General features: G+C 45.2%; 1 protein-coding gene across 1 annotated transcript in view; it reads right to left on the bottom strand.

Moving 5' to 3' along the window:
• The window catches only part of LOC125031304 (protein Wnt-1-like), a 110,002-nt gene that overhangs the window by 59,097 nt on the left and 45,905 nt on the right, over positions 1–5,000 (bottom strand). The gene's annotated exons all lie outside the window — the stretch shown is intronic.

Here is a 5,000-nt window from a genome sequence, read left to right on the forward strand (position 1 = left end):
CAAGGAGGCGCGTCGGTTAGAGTTTGGAAGGGTATGTTCAGGGGGGGATAAGTTTATACGTACTTTTAGATTTGTATTATCGTTCAGTATGCGGGGTTTGGTTGGAAATTGAGATAGAAAAAGGGGGGGGGGGGAGGATTAAACGTCTTGTTGTTTGATTTAGATATCAGAGGTATATATATATATATATATATATATGTGTGTGTGTGTGTGTGTGTGTGTGTGTGTGTGTGTGTGTGTGTGCATGTATACATATACTTTTTTAATAGTGTTTCTGTACTATTTACTAAACTACGAATTATTTTTACGTATTGGAACGAAAGTTTTCTCTGTATGACGGGCGTAGTTTTTAAAAATTTTCCATCGCTTATCGTTACAGTACTTAAAAACACGTGTATATATAAACGCTTACTGCAGAGACTTCAAGACCTCCCCAATCGTATACCCCGACTTTGGTATTACAAACTCCCAGGAATCCACCTCTACCCCTCTGACCACTAACCCCCTCCCCCTCTCCCCTCTCCCCTCTCCCTCCCCCCTCCCCACATAAAAAAAGGACACCCTTCAACCCCTCCCGTTCGTCTCGCAGTCATGATGGCCTCGCTCCCTCGTGGCTCCCTCGTGGCTCGCGCCTCCCGAATGGGCATCTCTCTCCTCCTCCCGATTCGCTCTGCCTGTTCTCCTGTGGCCGCAGACACACTCGCCGCAACCTGGGAGATGCGGCGCAGCGATAACCCGCGGGATTCGAGGGGAAGGCGGGTCGCTCCGTGAGACGAGGCGGACGAATAACACGGCTGAGCACGCGGGCGGAGGAGGCGCTGCTGTGCCCTCTCGGGGTGGGCGGGCGAAGGGGAGGTATATGTACACACACACACACACACACACACATATATATATATATATATATATATATATATATATATATGTGTGTGTGTGTGTGTGTGTGTGTGTGTGTGTGTGTGTGTGTGTGTGTGTGTGTGTGTGTGCATATGTAGGTGTGTATATATACGTCGAAGTTGTTTCATTATCATTAGCAGGAGAAGTAGCAGTAGTAGGAGTGGTGGCAGTAAAAATATTATTATCATTAATAATAATAATTATATTATTATTATATTTTTTATTATTTGTATTATTATTATCATCAACATCATCATCATCATTATCATTATCATTATGATTATTATTTTTTTTTTTTATTGTGAATGCGGTTCAGATAAAAGACAGATGTGATATATACTACGGCAGCCGTATAAAGGCGAATATTATTAGACAAGACCAAAATATAACAAACATACTATTCACGAGGATATTTTGTAAATGTCTTTGGCAAGAAAGTGGTACACAGCACATTAAGATCACCCCGACCCACGTGACTTGTCTTTGTGAATATTTTCGATTTGTTCTGACATCTGCTTTGATGTCGAGATGATAACAGCAATATATTTTCAAAATAAACACTTTATTTACGCGTTACATCTCGAAATAAGGATTGATAATCGAAATATAGTTGTCTTTATTCTTGTTGGCACGTAGATGTATGTTTAGCTGCCGCGTGAGATTGTAAATTTCGCATGATAATCAATCCTATACGTGCGTAAAATTATTATATCAACCGGATTTCTCCCCGCTGTACTTTCTCTTGATACGTCTGAATAAAGAGCATGATAGGGAGGCAATGTCAGCAGTTGCATAATACTGGAGAACAATTTGTTTATAAAGTTATATGTAGAGGATCAAGTGATTCTCTTAATCCTCTTTTATTTTGTTTCAGCAGAGTCAAAAAGGGGTTGCAATTCGATTCCTGTTTATTTTTTTTTGAAATATTGTTTACTATATTTCTGAAGATTTCTCTGCCAAAGGTCCCGATAAAAACTGAACTGTGGCTCATTTTGTGTCTTTAGAATTTTAAGAACCTGTACGACTTTACCCGTTTAGGCATAAGACACATTTGCGTATTTCAAATGTTCAGTTCAACTGCCGGTCCAAAAAAAGAAGGAATTTTATGCACTGCCCTTCTTGCTCCGAAGATTTCATGGCTCCTGCTAATCTATTTAACTTCTTTTAATTGCCTGTAATTATCTTAACGCCGGCTGGAGGGCGCAAATTCTCGACCGCCGCCGTGGTTGGCGAGGATCTCTTGATGTGGCAAATGGGGAGAGGGGGAGATAGAGGATAGGGGGAGGGGGGGGGAGGATGGGGGGGATAGCACTATAGGATAGAGGGAAGAGGAAAGGGAGGGGGATGGAGATAGAGGATAGAGGGAGGAGGAAGCGGAGAGAGATAGCAAGATAGGACAGGGGTAGAGGGAAAGGGTATGCCTATATAGGAGAGGGGGAAGGGGAGGCGGAAGGGGGCCCTGACGTAGGAAGGGGAGGGGGAAGGGGTTGCATACATACAACTGTAGTTAAGTTATAAAGAGCGACAATATAACTCTAATAGAGACACTTATGTGTGTTGATATAGCACATAATTACCAGTGGCGGAGACCCGTATGGTAACGAGATAGCAGATGCCGGAAGATAAACTAACCCTTTAATGGCACAGACATTATAACTAATGAACCAAGGGGAGTTGCCGCGGGTGAGGGACAACTGAAATCCGAGGTGGTGGGGGGGGGGGGGGGAGATAAGAGACTGCTTATCTCAACTCCTGGACATGGAAGCTGTGTTTACGTATTTTGAGCTGATGGTGGAGATGAATGGCTGGTGCCGGGGGGGGGGGGGGGGGGGGGTGCTTGTAATGGCAGGTGTACAAGGGGGAGACACGGGGCTGAGAGCAGGGGAATATGGCGCTTTTCGTTCATTTTATCTATTTATTAATTTTATCATCATTATTGTTTTTATTGTGTTTTATTTATTGATTGATTTTATCATTATTATTGCTATTATTGTTTTCATATATTTATCCATCTTATCATTATTATTGTTAGTATTGTTTTTCATTTATTTATTCTTTTTTATTTATGTTAAATATTATAGTGTATATTATTTATAGTGTTGGTGAATCTGGTATTTCCTCGGGATAACGAGAGAGAGAGAGAGAGGAAGAAGGAGGGAGGATGGTTGAGAGAGAAAGAGAGAAAGAGAGAGAGAGAGAGAGAGAGGAAGGGAGGTTGAGCGAGCGAGAGAGAGAGAGAGAGAGAGAGAGAGAGAGAGAGAGAGAGAGAGAGAGAGAGAGAGAGAGAGAGAGAGAGAGAGAGAGAGAGAGAGAGAAAGAGAAAGAGAGAGGGACGGAGGGACGGAGGGAGGGAGGGAGGGAGGGAGGGAGGTTGAGAGAGAGAGAGAGAGAGAGAGAGAGAGAGAGAGAGAGAGAGAGAGAGAGAGAGAGAGAGAGGGACGGAGGGAGGGAGGGAGGGAGGGAGGAGAGGATGTTGAGAGAGAAAGAGAGGGAGAGAGAGAGAGAGAGAGAGAGAGAGAGAGAGAGAGAGAGAGAGAGAGAGAGAGAGAGAGAGAGAGAGAGAGAGAGAGAGAGAGAGAGAGAGGGACGGAGGGAGGGAGGGAGGGAGGGAGGGGAGGATGTTGAGAGAGAAAGAGAGGGAGAGAGAGAGAGAGAGAGAGAGAGAGAGAGAGAGAGAGAGAGAGAGAGAGAGAGAGAGAGAGAGAGAGAGAGAGAGAGAGAAAGAGAAAGAGAGAGAGAGAGGGACGGAGGGAGGGAGGGAGGGAGGGAGGAGAGGATGTTGAGAGAGAAAGAGAGGGAGAGAGAGAGAGAGAGAGAGAGAGAGAGAGAGAGAGAGAGAGAGAGAGAGAGAGAGAGAGAGAGAGAGAGAGAGAGAGAGAGAGAGAGAGAGTTCCACTTCCTAAACCCTCCTTCCTCTCCCACATTTCTCCCTCCATCCTAATCCCTCTTCCTCCTCCCTCATCTCTCCTTTCTCTCCCTCATTCCTTTCCCTAACCCCACTTATTCCCCACTTCCTCCATTTATCCCTCTCCCTTTCTTCAGATGTAGTGTAAAAGACGGAGACAAAGAGGACAGGGAGAATAGAAGGGAGGGTGAAGGGGATGGAGAATGAAAGAGGAGGGAGGAAAAGACTGGGAATGGGAGAGAAAGGAGAACATGACGAAGAACAGAGGAAAAAGGAAGATAGAAAAAGAGAAAATAAAAGAAACGGAAAGTGAAAGAGAGGAAAGAAAAATGGAGGAGAAAAGAAAGGAAAAAGCTAGAACAAAAATGAACAAAGAACAGAACGAAAGAAGGAAGAAGAGAAAGAGAAAAAAATGTAGAAGAAGAACGAAGGAATAAGAGAAGAGGAGAAGAGACGTAAAAAAAAATGGGGGATGAGACGGCTATGTAATTTCCACTTAGCATGATATACGAGATTCCGCGCCCACCTTACCGGGCGCAGCAATAGCAAGGGCGGCGTTTACCAGGACTGGAGTGGAGATCATAAAACATGTTTTCTACGCGCTCCCGGATTTTAATGGCTGTGTTTCCTACGCGATCCTTGCCAAAGCGACAATTAGCGACGCACGTTGGGACTCTTGCTCATGCGAATGGGCGAATGGGGAGGGAAAGAGGGAAATGGGCGAATGGGGGAGAGGGGAATGGAGAATGGGGGAGAAGGGCAGAAAGAAGAGAGAGGGAAATGGGTGAATGGGGAAGAGGGAAATGTGGAATGGAGGAGAGTAGGGTGGGGAATGGGGAGAGGAGAATGGGAGAGAGAAGGGAAGAGGGAAATTGAGAACTGGGATGATGGAGGAGGATGGGGATCTGGAGAAGCCGGAGAGAAATGGGGAATGGGTAAGAGGGAGGGAAGATGCGAAAGAGGGAAGACGGAGGGGAAAGAGGAACAGGATTGGGGGAGGGGAATGGGGAACTGGGAAGAGATAAGAGGGGGCAAAAGAAAAAGGGATGGGGAATGGGAAAAATAGACAAGGAAAAGGGAAACAGAGAAGGAAAGAGAGAAAAAGGGAGGGGATAAGGAGAGAGAAGGGGGGGAAGAAGGGAAAAAGGAGAATGGGGAGAAGGAAAAGAGAAAAGGGAATGGCGGTGAGGGGATGGAG

Source organism: Penaeus chinensis, chromosome 12 (assembly GCF_019202785.1).
Source record: "Penaeus chinensis breed Huanghai No. 1 chromosome 12, ASM1920278v2, whole genome shotgun sequence".
NCBI lineage: Eukaryota > Metazoa > Arthropoda > Malacostraca > Decapoda > Penaeidae > Penaeus > Penaeus chinensis.